The sequence below is a fragment of the Sinocyclocheilus rhinocerous genome, unplaced genomic scaffold (assembly GCF_001515625.1).
Source record: "Sinocyclocheilus rhinocerous isolate Xijiao unplaced genomic scaffold, SAMN03320098_v1.1 scaffold1341, whole genome shotgun sequence".
Taxonomy (NCBI): Eukaryota; Metazoa; Chordata; class Actinopteri; order Cypriniformes; family Cyprinidae; genus Sinocyclocheilus; species Sinocyclocheilus rhinocerous.
The window spans coordinates 177,277-196,698 of NW_015637670.1; the positions used below are offsets into that span (position 1 = coordinate 177,277).

The 19,422-nt window shown below is 39.4% G+C and overlaps 1 pseudogene; it reads right to left on the reverse strand.

The window, feature by feature from the left end:
- Positions 1-7,770: 7,770 nt before the first annotated feature.
- Positions 7,771-19,422, reverse strand: part of LOC107749255 (DENN domain-containing protein 1B-like) — a 17,682-nt pseudogene continuing 6,030 nt past the window's right edge.

Consider the following 19,422-nt stretch of genomic DNA (forward strand, 5'->3'; position numbering starts at 1 on the left):
ATCTAGCATACCCAGATAACACAGGTACGTCTACAAGATGTCTGTTAAAGATTGCTTTGTCTGGAAAGCATCTGCTGTGTACAAACATCTGATAGACATCTTTAAGATGTCAGTTTTACATACATTTTAAATCATAAACATCTTAAAGACATCTTCTAAACGTCTATTTGACATCTGATAGGAAACGTCCTATAGATAGATGAGTAAACACTCTAAAAATGCATCTTGCAGATGTAAATGCAGACATCAAATAGATGTAGCCTATGTGTGCTATCAAGGTAACGTTTCCGTAATTCTCGTCTCAAAATAGTTCTTCTCCACTAATCTTCAACAGGTCTCCCATTTGATATTAATTTTGGAATCAACTATATTTTGAATTTACAAAACAAAACAAAAAAAGTTTTACAGCTACTGTGACCGAGCTTACGCATCTGGTTCGCCTAAACACTTTTCAAATAATAAAATAAAGAAAGCGAAACTCAGACGTATATAAACAATGTCCTTTTTTTATTCTTCTTAACTCCAACAAAAATAAACCCACATGGCACAACTGGGTGCTGTCGTTAACATGTGCATGCCCAATCAAACCTTACCTCGATGGACAGAAACGCCACCCTATAGCCTTAACATCAACTTCACAAATGTATCTGTTACATACATCCCATCCCCCTAAAATAAACATCCTCACTTATCTAGCAACAGTAAAGGATAGAACAGGTAACAAAACAATAATAACTCCCAGTCAAAAGTAGACCAACGTCTCTGTGTAACATTCAAGATGTGGCTGGCATATGCCACTATTGGTGCTTTTCCACTGCGTGGTACGACTCGGCTTGGTACGGCACGGCACGGCTCGGTTTGGCTCGGTTTGCGTTTCCACTGCAGTTTAGTACCGCTTTAGAGTGGGCGGGATTATCCACATGTCGTTATAGTTGCGCCGCCTCTACTGCCACGACTCCTAAAAAACAAAATTTCATTCCGCGTCGCCCCATCAAGTTCTCGCTGGATCCGCTCCTCTGCTATCAACGAGAGGAACGTCTGTTCTTCCTATCTAGCGGTTCTTTTGTGTTTGTGTCGCAAGTTCAGTGACGCAGGTAGTGGCGATTCTCTCCGGCCAATACGTGATCAGCAGAGTTTACACGTCACGTTTTGGTAATGGTACGGTTCGCTTGGAACCCCAACCGAGGTGGTACTAAAAAAAGTACCAGGTACCACGTACTGTACCCAGTGGAAAACCCCCCAAAAGTGAACCGTACCGAGCCATACCGTGCCGTACCATGCAGTGGAAAAGCGCCATATGTGCTCTAGTCCATCTTTTTCCTGTGCAAGTACAGCACCCACAGCCCACTTGGAGGCATCCATTTAAACTTTGAAAGGCACTTTGAAGTCAGGCAGTGTCACAATCGGAGCTGAAGACAGCACTTCCTTCAAATAGTTAAATGCGTTGTCACAATCGGTATTTCAAACAAAACGCACATTTTTGCCCACCAGCTGATTCAGCGGGGCTGCATGTCCTTTACAAAGCGTCGATAGTATGAACACAGTCCCACCAATGCTCTAACCTCCGAGGGAGACTGTGGAACTGGCCAATTTTGAACCTTTTCCGTGTTTCTCGGGTCAGGCTGGAGACCTTTCTCTGAAACAACATGACCCAAGAATATCACATTATCCCTGGCCAAGTTGCATTTTCTGGGGTTCAATTTCAAACCTGCCGAACAAATCCTGGAAAACACTTGGTTCAGATGAGTTAAATGCTCATCAAATGTTGGACTATAAATCAGAATATTGTCCAGGTACACCATGCAAATGTGCCATGGGAGCCCTCTCAGAACTAACTCCATCTTCCACTGAAAATTGGAGGGGGGGGAGAGTTAGAAAGCCCCATCGGCATGCAGCGCCACTGATATAGACCCCGACCTGTAGTAAAAGCTGTTTTTTCTCTGTCTTGCTCGGCCACCTCTACCTGCCAGTATCCATTAGAAAAATCCAACGTGCTGAACCATCTGGAGCCCGCTAATGCATCCAGTGTGTCGTCCACGCGTGGCAGAGGATGAGAGTCCTGGATAGTTACACTGTTCAAGCATCTATAACCAACGCAGAAGCGCCAAGCAGCACATTTCTTTTTTACAAGCTCGAATGGAGATGCCCAGGGGCTACAGCTTTCTTCGATGACACTCTCAACTAGTAGGCCCACCACCTGTCACTCTATCTCAGCTCTCTTTTCAGGCGATGCGCGGTATGCACGCTGCTTAATAGGGCCATGTTCCCCAGTCCTGATATGATACTGCACCAACGTGCATTTTCCTGTATTTGTCCCTGTGAAGTTAAAGATGTCACCGTACTCCTGCAACAGTGTAGAGAGTTTTGCCCTATCAGATGATGAAATTGGCAATTCACTTAAAGATATTGAAGGAGCTGTGTCATGTGGGCTAGGAACAACACCTTCCCCTGCGTCCTGCTGAAAGGGATGAATATCAGAATCAACTACAGAATAAAACTCACCCAGGTGAATCTCCTGTTTTATAGGAATGTCTTGTCCATTAGGGTTCAAAATTTGTGCTTTAGATAGTCCATTGTGTACATTACTGAGTGTGCCACAACTAGACCGGCAGACTCCGACACATTAGGTTCCAAATATCCCAAAAAGTCATTACACACCTGGGCCGCACAAGGCAAACCAATCTTAACTCGCACAATTGACTCACTGAGGGGTGGAAGTGTCATGTCTGTGGCCAGAGACACATTGCAACATGTTGGGACAAAATCCGCACTGGTAAGAAGTGGAATGGAAATGTCCCATAACTGTAACTTAGCATGACTATTTCAGCAGGCCATGTTATTTTACTAAAAATTCCCATCCCAGCAACACAGACGGTGTTGTTTCCCTCACTATGTAAAAAACATGTCGCCGGATAGCAAGACCCAACTGTAGTGTCACAGTAAGTGTGCCCAGCATGTCCGACATCTGTCCTTTTACAGCACAAGCCACAATATAGTCTTTCTTTAGAGGTCGACTGCGAAGTGCAGGGATAGACATACGAAAATCAGAACTCATCAGTGATACACTAGAACCAGAGTCAATTAGGATAGGAAGCTCGATGCCCTCAATTGTGCCTTTCAAATATGATACCAGAGGCCCCTGGTCAGTGTTTGTGTCCAATAAGGTTGTGTCATCAGGTTTCGGGCCCCTGTGTAATACAGCTGGTGTTTGGGCGGCAACATCAGCTATAGCCCATTTCCCGGCTCGTAATTCCTCTCCTCACCACCAGGGGTCATGAAGCGCACTCCCTGTCTCCTAGTTTCCTCCTCATAACTGCCTCGTCTCCGCATGCTGGGGCTGGGGGAGGGGCTGTTTGCGCGCCTCATAGGACTACGAGTCGAGTTGTGGTCCTTACGACTATTAAACTCCATAAACGGTTTTATTTCAGAAGAGCGGCCTCTCTGCGTCTCATATGCCTGCATACGGCAAGCAAGCCCCTGACAGCAGCACTGTCCTGACTCACGTGACGGGGAGCGCACTCTACTCCAGTCATCTCTGCCGCTCCGACTCACTTTCTCTTTCAGTCTGTCATTCTCGTCCTCCAAACGGTTAAGGGCGACTTTCATGTCTCTCACCTCATTAGTTAACCTATCAATTGCTTTGTACAGTCCACCAATATCTGACACGGAGTTCACACTGGCCCCAGCCCTGTCGGCAGTCAAATTATGCCCGACATTAGCAGTCACGTATCCCACATCTATCGCATCTCTCGCGTTCTCGCACCGCCCTGCGATTTTTACGGCTTCCTCCATGTCTGTCACTCCCTGCTCATAACATTTCGTCCTCAGCACTGGGTCCAGACCCGCCATGAAATGGCAAAACTTTTCCTCCCTCTGGGCTCTGTCGCCGTACTCTGGGAAAGCCTCATCCACTAGCCGGCTTATTTCTGCTGCATACACCTAAACTCTCCCGGGCGGGCAGATAAGCTGGCCCTGAATCGCTCCATGACCTGTCTCCTTCCAAAAGCTTCTTTTAGCGTCTCTTTTACCTTTTCATAGTCCAATTTAACAGGATCAGGGAGACTGTTCCATAGAGAGAAAGCTGCTTTGTCTAAACGTGTGCGTAAAATACTTGTCAGTTCATTGTTGTATGAAGCGGTGCCTTCAGTGAGTGCTTTGACAGCAACTTCAAACTGTCTCGCCCAGCACACAAAACTTTGTCTCTCCTCCCCGGAGAACGGAGGTGGCAATTCAATCAGCACGCTCTTATGGCCTCTGTCACGGTCCTGCAAAACACTAAAACTGTATTCCTCCTTGAACCACATAATGACAATGCGTAGACCGCGCGTGCTAACTAACTATACACTTTTGAATCTATGCTAACTAATTTAACACCCGTCGGAACACTTTACAACACTAACTAAACTCACCCAAAACAAAACCGCTGCCACCAGTGTGACCTAGCTTACACGTCGGGTTCGCCTAAACACTTTCCAAATAATAAAATAAAGAAAGCGAAACTCAGATGTTATATAAACTATGTCCTTTTTTTATTCTTCTTAACTCCAACAAAAAGAAACCCACATGGCACAACTGGGCGCTGTCGTTAAAGTCACCATGAAATCAAAATTGAAAATTCTTATTTTTTAATGGAATACTGTAGATCCCCCACCACTACCTGCAAACTTGCATTCAGATCTGCCTCCATTTTGTTAGCAACTCCCCAACTTCCAACCCAATCAATTCCCGAAGGATGAAATCAAGTCCCGCCCTCTCATTTCCGATGCCGACTCACTCATACTTCACAGCAAAGAAGAAAAGACAATCGCAACTTCCGTTTCATGCCGACTTTAACATGTGCATGCCAATCAAACAAGCAATTTAAACATAATTAAAATGTCCTATACGTTAGCCATTTTTTTAAATTTAAATTAAAGTTGGCTTAAGTTTATTTTTATTTACCGAAATATTTAATGTACAAATGTTTTAATTATTATTATTATTATTATTACTACCTATCTAATAGTGGAACTCAAACTCAACAAAGGGGGGCATTGATGTTCTTGAGCGCGTTTCACTCGAGTTTCGTGAGTGGAACAGGTAGAGCGAGCTGACGTGCTTCCGGCCGCAGGTTAGAGAGATGCCGTCATGAACGTGCAGGTTTAACGAGGCTTCACGCTCTGCGCTTGGACGCGGAGGTCTTGATCGTTTGGGATTCAAAATAACAACAACAACAGCGGTTCCTCCGCGGATATCATAGCAGTTTCTCAGGTGAGCTACGTTTCTCTTTCAGTCGGATATTTGTTCGTCTCTGGGTGTTCTGAAAACAGCTCGTCAAACCGGCTCCGCCACCGGCATTCCGTGACTGACTGACTGACTCACCTCAGATAAAGCTCACCTCACTCCCACCCAACCACTGCATGCTTAAAACAGTCTCTCCAGAAAACTGTAATTATTAAGCTCGGAAGTCAAATAATTGGTGAAGAATAGATCATCAGTAACGAAAGTTCCTTATAAATGCAGGTATCAGGTACTTTCATATATTGAATACCAAGGGAATATAAGGGAATACCAAGGTAAGTTTATGTCTGAACTTAACCTTTGTTTCTCATAATCTTAAATAGTTCATTGTGAAATGTTAGATATTAGTTTTGTAGATTAATATAAATTGTGCCTGTGTATGAATTCGCCAGGATTTACTTTTTTAAAGTTGATTACGTTTCGAAAACACCATTTGTGGTCATTATACAATACTTGAATTGTTGTTATTTAATAGTTTTGTTGAATTGTTGACTTTGTTTTCTCTCATAAAATGTGAAGGGGAAAAATCAATATAGCTTATAGTTTAACACCTACACTTTGACTGATAGTGTATTTAAAAAATGTATAAATATTATTACCATTTTGATAGCGACCAAATGTTTTATGGTGTATTTTATGCTGCATTTTTTAAACGTGTGTTTACCCAAAATGTAAATAAAGAGTTAAGATGCAAAAGCCTCTAAGTGCTGTTTGAAATTTTCTTCTAAAATGAGCATTTTTATCAGGCTCCTATGCGTATGTTCAGTAATTTTACTTTAATGGCAATGTATAGGTCCTTTTCTATGCCATTAAAGTGAAATAATTAAACATACATATAGGAGCCTGATGAAAATTTAACTCTTCAAATTCTGTCTGTGACTTATTTTGAAGTATTGTACTTGTTAAAATGAATGGGCACTGACGGTTTCAAGCTTCAAAAGGACACAAAAACATTAGTCCGTAACATCATGAGCTGTATTCCAGGTCTTTCAAAGTCATAATAGTTCAGTGTGAGGAAAAGACACCAGTATAATTCATTTACTGAAACTCGTTCAGCTTTGGAACGACTCGAGGGTGAGTTCAGTTCAAAGTGTTTTTGTGGATGTCCTTGTAGTTGTAGGTCAGTGTTGTTCTCCCAGACTAATAATTAACTCTCAGTCCACAGCCGAACAGTAGACTCATTTGAAATGATCCTCTCATCTCTGAATGTGTTTGTGTACTGTAGGAATTCACGTCTTGGTTTTATCTTCCTCCTCCACTTGGTTAAAGTTCCCTTCCAAAATGTAAAAGGATGACTGTGGATGAAAAGGATCACTGTGTAGTCACTACTAACCAGGTACTTTGCCTCTCTTGAACGGACACACCCTCAGAACACTGTTACACAGATATTCTCAGTCTGTGTTTGTTTTCACATGTGTGTGTGTGGAGCATCATGAGTTTGGTGAGTGCATTGGGCCTGTGCATGCCGGTGTTGTTCCTTCTGGCTCTGGTCCTGGTTCTGTTCCCGTGTGTCCTCCGTAAGAGGCGGCAGATGGAGGGATCGTACCAGCCCAGCTCGGAAGAGCGGAAACAAGCCAAGAACCACGGAGCCGAGAGACCCGGTCTCGCTCTTCCACTGCCCAAAGAGGAGAGACTGATCTGAATGCAGCCCTCAGAAAAGATGCTGAAACCACACCAGTTTAGGTTGATTAGGTAAACCTAAACAGAAATTTCATGCTAACTTCATATTGATATTTATGTGGAGTCCACGCACGGGTGCAGTCCTGACAAACAAGTGGAGGGTCATGGATGGAGAACGTTTGAAGTGGTGGTGGGTATTTATTTGACGCTTTTGACTGAGATGTGAGAATGCTTTCATATCATAATGCACTATTAAAGTCAATAAATCAATTCAAGTATGCCTAACGATGTTTTGCTGTCACTCTTGGGACATCTGAAGACACTGCCAAGTGCATTTGTCATAAGAAAAGAAACCAGATGATTTAGATAGACGGCCAAACCAGTTTGACTTTGTTTACTTCATCTGTACTTTAAGTTTACTCACCTGAGAGTCTTTGTTAAGGAGACATGGCAGCTTTACCTCCAAAACAGTTTACCATTATAATATTGAATATTTTAAATGTCCAAAAGCGAACATTATGTTGCAGTTTTTTCAAAGGAAGAGAGAGAAATCTATATTGTGCTTTGCCAAATGTTGTTTTGTATTAGGTTTGCATTTCTGTAATGTCTGTATCACATCAATATTAGGAATGATCATAATGTGATGAAGTGACTGTGTAACTGTGGATGATTAATTAAAATGCATCTGTGAGTAAACAGCCGTGTCCTCGGTGTTGTGACCTGTTCAAAGTGTGTCATTTAAGAGTTTTTGGTTTTGACTGTGGCAATGTTTGCTCAGAGTTAGCAGCTGGTGCTTTGCACTCTGATAAGCTTTTTATAAATGATTAAAGATTTTTGGATAAAAAGGGTAGACTTTCTTTACTGGTCAGAATTGGTGCTTTTATCAGTTCATTTTGATAACATACTGTATTTAGTTACAGTGAAAGTTAAAATCGACCTGATTTACTTTAATGCACGTTCAGGGTACATTATTCCAAAAAAAAAAAAAAATCCAAATTGTAATAACTTGCATTGCCTTTGAATCGACTTTATTGACTGATGTCAGTGTTGAGTTTTAACCAACATATACATGAGAAAAATATCCTTCCACAAACACAAAGTTCAGTATGGAACGCCAACCTTCCACAATCCAATAAAAACCCAATGGATAATTTTATCTCGTTTGACTCCGCAATGTTGCTTCACAAGAATCAAAATGGGGTGCAAGTGTTGTTTCATGTAGACTTGTAATTGACAATCTAAAAAAAGTAATTTTTAGTTCTTGAGTATCGTTTTGCTTCAATATGCTTGATTTATGATGGTCTAATGTTCAAATCTCTTCTTCAGCTCTGAGACCTTAATGGGGGCCTGGGTTTGTTCTTCTGAAGTTGATGAAATGGGCGATTTCGTACTTTGTTCTTTAGTCTGCAGGCCCGTCATTGGTCCCACATTGATTTTGTGGGTGCTGATTGGAGATTTATCCCACCCTCGGGAACCAGAAGAGTCAGTCAAGGACTTGGACTGGAACAGAGCTACGCTAGACAAGACGTTCGGTGATGGAGGTTCAATGCTCTTCTTATCTGGCTCTTCTCTTGTGTCTATCTTTACATTGAGAGAAACAGCAGAGGTGATTCCACCATTTGTAGGTCCCTTTGAGCCCAAGTCATTTGTCGTCTTATGCTCTTTCTGACGTTCTTCTTCTTTGTCAGGTAGCATCTCTGTACTCTCTTCAAGTACTGTCTCGGTTTCCAAGCTTTCCTCCATTGTTCCGTTCATTTGTCCATCATTTTTAGACCAGCTGTCCTCTTGCACCTCTTGAGAACCCACTTCGGGATCCAGTGAAGCATCTTCTAGAACTTGTAGGTCTGAACACAGATTTACCCCTAGCTCGGTCAAGTCCTTCTCTAATTCGTTAAGCTCATTTTCTGGCCTGTCAGTCAGGACAGCAGGCTCCTCCCCCTCACAACCAGGCCCCTCCTCTAGCTCCTCCTCCCAGCTCATGAGACTGCCGCTGTTTCCAAAAGAGGGGCTTAGACTCTCCTGACTTGGGTTGGTCAGACTCCTCTGAAAAAGAAATGAAATGGTGAGCGTGTGTGAACTTTTCCCACCAACAGGTTCCTGGTGCTGGACTATTTCTGCAACATGTCAAGTTTTTAAAAGTCAACAGCAGTCAGGTAAGGCTGACACAACACTAAATCACTTAATTAGTGAAGCCTTTCTTGTTCATGTTGTTTTCATGCAGCAAAGCCATTTTATTTTCTCAGTTCACCATATGAATACCATACAGGGCTAAATACCTTCTGACTGTGATTCCAGTGTTAAAGACTTAAAATGTGCTCTCAAGACTGAATGCAGCTGTTTGTTGCAGGTTATGTCAGACGCCCCGTCCTGCACAGTTTAGATGTAATGTGTGCGAGGATCTAGGCCTTACATGCGAGATGAATTCACTGCTGTCGGAGCTGAAGAGGTCGAGGCTACGTGTGCTGTACAGTAAACCCGGCTCTCTGGAGCTCTGGGCACTCAGCGTGTCGAAGATCTCTCCGAGCAGGTCCATCTCCTCCGGGTCGGCCAACAGAGAAAGATCATCATCTTCCTGTAAGTCGCTGGTGGCAGAGCACTGCTCAGGACCTTCTGTTACACTGGAAAGGGAAATGCATTGTAAAACATACATAAAACGGTAAAGCGTCCATGCATCTGTGTCCTCTCATCTCACCTGTCTTCATAGCTGGTGTTGTCGTCTTCTGTCTGTTGCTCATTGTCCTGGTGGCTGGGACTCTTGTGTGTTGGCCGCCGTGGTCGAGACTGAGAAACAAAGCAGCATAGAAAGTGTAGAAAAACAAACAAACCATATTAAAAAAGTTAAGTGCATGTGCTGTACTGTGGTTGAACACAAGAGCCAGGAATTATACACATTAGTCTAGTATTCGATACATTAGCAAGATTAATAAAAAACAAATTAATAATTTTATTCAACAAGGATGCATTAAACTGATCAAAAGTGACAGTAAAGACACTTACAATGTTACAAACGATTTCTATTTCAAATAATTGCTGTTCTTTTAAACTTTTTAATCATCAAAGAAAAATAAAATGTATCACAGTTTCCACAAAAATATCCGGCAGCACAACTGTTTTCAACATTGATAATAAGCAGAAATGTTTCTTGAGCAGTAAATTTAGTAGCATATTAGAATGATTTCTGAAGGATCATGTGACACTGAAGACTGGAGTAATGATGCTGAAAATTCAGCTTTGCATCACAGGAATAAATTACATTTTACAATATATTAAAATATAAAACAGTTATTTGAATATTCCACATAATTGCTGATTTTACTGTATTTTGGATCAAATAAATGCAGCCTTGGTAAGCAGAAGATACCCCAAACTTTTGACCGATAACGTACAGTATATTTAGCTTTATAACATCATCTTTGTGTAGTTTAGTTTGGATGCCTTCTGGTGTCACTCACCCTGCCAAAGTGCTGTGTGATTGGTAGACGGTTCTGAAGGCAATCCGATTGGATGAGGCGATACGTGTGCGTTCCACACACAGACCCGCCCCTCTGTAGCATATGAGGTTCAGTTTGGTCCTGAAAGGGGGAAAATCCAAAAGTTGAATATAAACACACAAACCACATATTTTGTACACAAAGAGGAACCATATGCAGTTTAAGGAATATAAACTCACCTTTGATGACAGGAGGTTTTTCAGCCCAAATTTGCTATGATATTTGGTCTGAAAAATGGAAACCATATGGAGAATATGTAATATTTAATAATGCACAACAGCACATTTTAAAATAACATGATAAACATAAACTACCCTTCAAATGTATTTTTTTAAAGAAATTAGTACTTTTATTTAGCAAAGATGCATTAAATTTACCAAAATTGACAGTAATTGGCATTTATAATGTCACAAGATTTATACTTAAATTAAATGTTGTTCTTTTTAACTTTATCAAAGAATCCTGAAAAATAAAATGTATCATGGTTTCCACAAAAATATTCGGCAGCACAACTGTTTTCAACATGAGCAGCAAATCAGCCAATTAAAAGGATTTCTGAAGGATTTCTGTAATGACGCTGCAGATTCAGCTTTGATCACAGCAATGCAATGCATTTTAACATATAATCACATAGAACATAGTTCATGTTATTTTACTGTATTTTTTATCAAAGAAATGCAGCCTTGGTGAGCAGAAGAGACTTATTTCAAAAACATTTTTTCATCAAAAACAACCTTTGAACAGCAGTGTATAAATACTCACTGCTTTGTTAGCTGTAGACTTCCATGTCACGATCAGGGCTCCACCCCCTTTCTGTGGGAAGAGAAAGTGGCTTTTTTTTTTAAAATCCAATTTTGTATAAAAGCAACTTTTGGCAGTCTAATCTAATTCTAGTTCATTTGTCAGAGCAGAAATGGAAGGTCAAGCGTGCTCTGCTGTAAACTGAACATTACTGTACTAGATCATATACAGGTGCATGTCAATAAATTAGAATGTCGTGGAAAAGTTCATTTATTTCAGTAATTCAACTCAAATTGTGAAACTCGTGTATTAAATATATATACATGCATGTGTGTATATTTATATATACATAATAAATATACACAATACACACATATATTATGTAAACTAAATATTTTATTTTGGATGCGATTAATCGTTTGACAGCACTAGTTTAAATATATAAATAAGGCACTAACAGAAATATGAAAATTCGATAAATCCAGGCACACAATTCTTGTTTCATTTCATTGACATATTAAAGGATTTTACAAAGGGAATTTTCTATATCTCTTTTAATAACTTTTAAAAAAGTAAAAAATTCACTATGTTTTTAGGACTATGTTTCTGACTCATTTTGAGTAAACAGCCTTTAAATATATGTACTTTACTTTAAATCTGCATATACAAACAGAAAAGGTAAATATGTATTTAGGATTTATTTCCCCCACTAGTCTGAAAGAAGACATTGTTATGGAAGCAAAACAGCCCTCAACATTGACATTGCATGAAACAACAATGGCCTGCAGTGTCTTGCCTCAAGAAAACTGCTGATGTTGTGGCTGTGTGTTTGCAGTTACCTCTTTGAAACACTGCAGGTGAACCGCGCTCTCCAGAAACTCCCGCATGCTTTGAGACTTATGACTCAGAAACAACTCATTGGAGAACACGACCGGCCCTTCCTTCAGCATACGAGAGAGGAGCACTGCAGTAAGCATTTATAAAACTCAAGGTAATGTTTTTATGTGGATGTGTGTCACTCACGGCAGGCGACTGTAAGGCGTCTCTGTATCCTCCGAACAGCAGAGCCTGCGCTCGGAGGAAAGCGTGCGCTACCCCTGACCCGGCCGACGCCGCCTGTCTCTTCAGCCTGACCTTCAGTCCTGCCACCTGCAGGTGTATACTGAAAATAGTGTGCACTGTATGCATACTGCAGATGTGGTAAGAGTAGTATGGTTGTCTGCCAGAGTTGCATCTTGTTTATAGTTCCTGCACGTGTAAAACGTACCTTTAAGTTTCCCACCCATTGCCGACGCAATTTAGAGCTACCTGAGAGGAATCACGAGCAGAAGGGATGTTAAAATGAGCAAACGAACAAACAAGTCTGATTCTGTGATGAACGTAAAAACACGCACCAGATGAAGCTCCACAATGAAGCACCTCCTCCTCAAACACATCATCTGGCTCTTTGCCCTGGTTCAGCTTTTTCAGCCGGCCATCAATAAACTGAGAACAAAATGAGATTATAATGGAAGATACTATGGATCACGTCACAGTTACACATTTAAGTCTGTTTACATTTCTTTTTCTCTTATAATTTTGCCCTCCATTGTAAAACTCAAATGCCTTTTGCTCTTCTGCATATTCAAGACTGGGACAACACCAAACACCATTGGTTTGATGTGTACTTTGTAACCAGTCATGTGAAACTGGAATATGTGGATGCTCAAGTTGCCAATGCTTTCTTCACACAAGCGATCGTACGACTTCAGAAGACTTGAAGTACATTTGGGTGCGTTTTAAAGCTTTTATGGTGCTAGATTTGCAGCCCAACATCCTTGTTCAGAGCAAAAGAGCAGCATGAACATTCTTCAAAACATCTCCACGGAAAAAAAGCTCCACAGGAAATTGGAAGTCATATGGGTTTGGAACAACATGAGGGTGAGTAAATGATTTTTGGTTGTACTCTTCCAAAAGATTAACTTTTATATTTTAATTAACTAATATTAATTAACGGAATTAACTAATATATTTCACCATACTTCTCCAGTTAATCAATCACAGTACATTTAGACAATTGTTTTGTATTACAAGTTTTCTGGAATGTTTAAATTAGTGCTGTCAAACGATTAATCGCGATTAATTACAACCAAAATAAAATATTTAGTTTACATAATATATGTGTGTGTACTGTGTATATTTATTATGTGTATATAAATACACAAACATTTGTATATATTTTAAAAATATTTACATGTATAATTAATTAATATAATTTATATAATTTATAGTGGTGTTGGTGTCCACGTTCAGTATGACCACGTCCTCCAGAGCTCGACTCCTCACTCTCTGCCACACACAAACACACAGAACGAACTGTAATGTGAGTGTTTGTGTGACAAAGGACTGGTGTGAAAGAAAACCATGGGAAGAGGGAAGCGTCGTACCTCTGCCAGGCTGGAGTGAATTCCAATAAGGTACGGCATCGGTGCGCTAAAAAATTAAATGAGTGAATTTAGGCAGCGTTTACACACTTCGCTGTGTTCACACAGCGTTCACTGACCTAAAGACCTTTTTTTTAAAAATATTTTCTACATTTTGATACTCGTGAGGTTGATGTTTTATATGTATATATTAAATTTATATGTTTTTTTAATAGTAAATAGTCTAATTTTTTTATTTTTTTATTATATATACAATATATATTATTTATTATCATATATGTACATATTATGTATCTAAGATGTTGTTCTAGATCAGTGTTTTTTTTACCATATTTTTCAACACAATAAAAAATAATTATTATTAATGAATAAAAAAGAATAAAAAAACAAAAAATAAAACAAGCAATATGACTTTTAATTTAGCACTTTAATTTAAAATGCTTTAATTCATTAACAGTAATATCATTAATAATTTTTATTAGTGGCCAAACCAAAAAGTTTTAGTAAACCAAATTCAACTTCAATTTTGCTCAACCAAATTTTAACAGTACTGGTTCACACAGGTTGCTGCTTGTCTTTTTTTTTTTTTTTATTCTTATTTATATAAATAAATGACCACTGGTTTTGAACCCTTTTAATTTAAAGGCCCCCATATTTAAGCATAATAAATAATCATTTATTAAAAGAAACAAATAAATGAATAAATAAATAAATAAATAAAGAGAGTGAAACATATTTTCAGAATTTAACTTCTTGATTTCATGTGTGTATGTCACTTTAATTAAAGGGGTCATATGATGCGATTTAAATTTTTCCTTTCTCTTTGGAGTGTTACAAGCTCTTGGTGCATAAAGAAGATCTGTAAAGTTGCAAACACTAAAGTCTCAAAACCAAAGAGATATTCTTTATAAAAGTTCATTTTAATGTATTACTAATAATATGAATTATTGAAATTATTTTAATTCATGTTTTTCTGAGGCCCCTGGTACTGATACCACTGCATAAATACAGCTTATTTGTTTTTCTAAAATGTGCAGCACTTCAACTTCTGTTCTTTTAAATGTGCTATATCAATTAATTTTGATTTGCTGCTGTGTGTGTGTGTGTGTGTGTGTGTATGTGTCTGTGTCTGTGTCTTTGTCTGTGTGTGTCTCACCAGCAGTAGTCCAGCAGATGAGGCGGCAGCACTGGAATGAAGATGTGCTGCCAGTACATTGGGTACAGCATCCCATTACACGCGTGTATGCAGGCCGTCAACTAAACACACACAAACAAAACTATTAATTGCTGTTTGGTGCATGTTTAATGGAGCTGCATTCTGACTCAATGCAACACAATATTGACTAGTGATCCGCCCTCAGTGAAAGTGGACATTTTTTTTTAATAAGAAACCAAACAATGTGCTGCAGCTGGTTGGGACACAAACTGTGATTTGTCGCGTATAGATTCATTATGTCACTCCTGGTTAGGCGTTAAGGCGTTTTCACAGTAGGGTTTCTGATGAGGAACCAAATCCATTTGAAAATTTTCAGTTTGTTTGGTTGGTGTGAAATGCTGCACCATTCACTGTGTGCATTCACACACAGTTCGTATGCAATTCCCAAATGGTCATCAAGGTAATGACGTGTAATGTGCTGGTTGTAGCATAAAGCACTTGAAATAGTTGTTTTTAAATGGACACTTTTCAGAGACTGGAATGATGCGTTTTTATCCAAAGTGAATTATACTATATTCAAGGTATGCATTTCAGTACATGCATTCCCTTGGGCAGTGTTCGAACTATACCGTGGTCTTTGGGGGAGCCCACTTGTTGTTTTTTTTATATAAGGGGGGGGGGGGGTTCGAGGGCTTACAATGACTTACCCTTATAATTTAGCTGTTATGTATCTTTGTATGCACTACTTGCTCTATGCAAGCACTATATAGGATAAATCACTATACAGGATTTACCCTATTATACTTTATCGACACGAATTGATAGGTGAAACAACAAACAGCCACCCACAAATAGTCTATAAACAAAGCATCAGGCTGTCTTTGAGTTCACATGAACAACGGTTAAAGTTACTCGTCGTCAGGCTACAGAGGAATACCATAATTCCTCCGTTCAATTAGGCCTAAGACATCGAGAGTCACGCAGACCTATAACAACCCAGCCACAACACATACTTGCGAATAACATGCCTTACCTTAACACAGAATCGACCACAGAGTCCAGCGTTTATATTTTTTCTACGAATCTTTGGGTTAACATGTACTAAACATGAGTGGAATTTGCACCGCAGCGCCCCCACACCTTGATGCTCATGACAAGAATAGCATGTATAGTTATCTTTACTGAAGTGAATTAGGTTTAAATTGCCGTCATGCATGAATGAATGATATTTTTGCAATTTTACACATAATAATCCACGATGATCACATTACACAAAACTGAAATTGCACGTCAAAATAACACATTGTCAATATTTTTTGAGACCCCCCAACATTTCACAAATCACGTTTTCAGGGGAGCCCATGTCTTATTAAGGGGAGCCGAGCTCCCCCTAGCTCCCCCGTAGTTCGCACCCTGCCCTTGGGAATCGAACCCATGACTTTGGTGTTGCTAGCGCCATGTCACTCTTGTAGTGGCCTTGTGAACTAAGTGTTATCAGCTTTGATTCACAAAGGCTGTCGCAGATTTAACTCACAGTGCTGAGTTTGCTGCAGTAAATGAGGATCCGCCTCTCGAACAACATGCTGGCGAAGAGCTGCAACAGGTTACCCATGTCCACCGCCACCACCAGCTCCGTCAGGTTCCTCTGATACACAGACAGCCATACATACTGCTCAAAAAAAAGAACTCTCCTCCGCTCACCAAGGCTGCATTTATTTGATAAAAATAAAAAAATTATAAAAAAATAAAATCCAAATATTGTGAAATATTATGACAGCTTAAAATGTCAGTTTTTTTTTTTTTGGTGAATATATTTTCTAATGTAATTTATTTCTGTGATCAAAGCTGAATTTTCAGCATCATTACTCCAGTCTTCAGCGTCACATGATCTTCAGAAATCATTCTAATATGCTGATTTGCTGCTCAAGAAACATTTCTGATTATTATCAATGTTGAAAACAGTTGTGCTGCTTTATATTTTTATGGAAACCGTGATATTAGAATCATTTCTAAAGGATCATGTGACACTAAAGACTGGAGTAATGATGCTGAAAATTCAGGTATAAATTATGCCTTAAAATATATATTTAAATATATATGTTTCATTATATAAATGCAGCAAATTTAAAAATCTTTATTTATTTATTTTATATTATTATTATTATTATTATTTTTATTTATTTATTTTTCTTTTTTTGGACCAGTAGTGTATAAGAACCAAGGGATAAAACAGAAATAAATTAAAACCCACACATTAAAAAACCTAAATGGAAAAAAATGGAAGAACTCACACTCTCTGGAATAGAGGGCAGGGCTTTGGGATCTGGTGCGATAAAGTACGGGATCTGATGGAGAGAAACATTATTCCACAAAAATAAACAGTCAGTACCATGAAAGTAAGGCCTTCGAGTTAGTCTGCCTAAAAGTTTTTAGATGAATGCTTTGCGATTTTTCAAGGACCCATTAGTTTTTTAGTTAAGCGTTGTTAGGGATCCAGGGTTAGTTGTGGATGCTGGATTAGTTCGATTTCACATTATGGATTGTATTAGGATTTAATAGACGCTGGAGTGAAGGATTATTCTGGTCGGCCGGTTTTAATACGGATCAGGGACTCACCCCCTCTGACTCCTCCCCTTTAGGGGCGTGTCCACAGATGCCAGGCATCTCACTTCCAATCATTAGCTTCCCTCCCTCAGTGAAGAACACACCAACCTGATTGTGATGTCACATGTGATGTCATAAACGGAACCTCCACCAGCCAATGAGCACTTACCATCTGCACTGTGATGGAGCCATTGGCCGGAGGCACGGGGTGCTTGTAGAGAACCGACAGCAGCTCTTTCATCTCGTTGGTCTGGCCGGGCATTCGAATGAATAAAATGGTGTTAGATAAATGGCTTTATAAATGTGGAAAATCATCAGGAGACCGTTAAAATCATACCTGTCCTTTCGTTGAGTAGTCAGCCAGATTATTCAGAAGTTTGTAGAAGACCTCAAACCAGGGCAAATAACTGTGTTGAGAGAGAAATCGCACTTTAGTCAGGTCAAACAACTGTGCTAAATGTTTTGTCTTGTGTGTAGTTAGAACTAACTATTCAAACATAAAATCAGGTTATAACTTACACCTTATGACCTGAAAACTAAACATGAAAGTGATTGTGGCCATGAGAAGCAAACTGTTAATCAATCAAAGGGGCTTCACAAATGAGACATTTGTTTTTGAGTGTATTTTGTGCGTTTGAGACCTGAGGATGCACAAGCAGGTCTGAGAGCTGGACGTGAGTCTGCAGAAACCGAAGCGCTGGCATCCTTCCAGATCGGTCAAGACGAATGTGAAGTGCTGCACGGCAACAGTGTCCTTCACCCTGTCAACCAACCGACCAGCCTCAGTTTATCAGTCATAAAAGGTAAGAAGGCTTGAGCATCCATCTTTAATAATGAATGAAGGATTTTCACCTCTCTATGTCGTAAGGGAAGCAGAAGCGAGGCAAGGACTGCAGAGCCTCCTGTGTGAGAATAGAAGAAACACAATCAAATAAAGGTTCCAAAACAAGGTTTTCACAGCAATGCAATAAAATAAAAAATTTTGGTTTCCCAAAGAACCTTTCAGTGAACAGTCGTTAAGAGAAAAAAAAAATCTTAGCTTGAAGAACACTGTAAAAATCTAAAGAACCTTTTTTTCACTATAAAGAATGGTAAGATTTCATGGAACCATTGATGCCAATAAATAGCCTTTATTTTTAAGAGTGCACCCACTGATAAATAGTTTTCAATTCAATATCTGTGCAAATATTCCTTTGAATTGAAATCTCATTTTACTTGCATACTGTGACATATTTCAGAATCCATCAAGACTGAATTGGATTATGAAAAGTGGGTGTTTTATACCAGGATGTGAGTTTTGGACTGTGGACACCACAGGCAAACACTTCTAAGAAGACTTTATGCCATGAACATGGAGACTGAAGGTCAGATTCACCGTTCAGAGCTTCTCCAGTGGTAATGATTCTGTTTCAAATCAGCCCTTATTTTCTGTTGTTGTCGTAAATTATATTATTTTTTTTATGTTAATATGCATGTTTTCACTGTTGGCAGCAGTTTAGAAAGGCTAAAACAATGCCGTGAGACTGTTCTATGGAGTAATATTATTTGATAGTTGATTGACGTTTAGTGCTGTTGCCGAATAAGCAAAGTTGTTGCAGAAGTGGAAAAAGTGATTATATTTTGATGAAAGATGAAACTTTTTTTCTTTAAAATATAACATCTCAAATGAATCAGACTAGGAATCTTATTTATTAATTTATTAGGGTACGACGGGGCTAAAGGCGCCCCGGGGTAAAAGGCGCCTTTGATATTATTTTCATCTAAACCACTAGATGGCACAAAAACGTGGCGTGGCACTTTCCAAAACATCCGCTTTTCAAGATGCACGTGTATATTTGTCTGATCCTTGACGCGATCGCGGGCAGCAGTGCAAAGTTGATTCTGTGCTTGCTTGATCTAATATTTTTTTGTTTTTTAAAATGTTGTAGATTTAAGTAGCAAATGAGAATCGCTAAAATGAATGCATATATTTTGAGACAAAGGTCTTCTTTATGATTTTCAGTTTTGTTTTAGATAATTAAAGCAACAGTTTTTAAATAACGAAAGAATATGTAAAAGTATGGTATTTGGGGTAAAAAGTGCCCCTGCTGTTGGGGCTAAAGGCGCA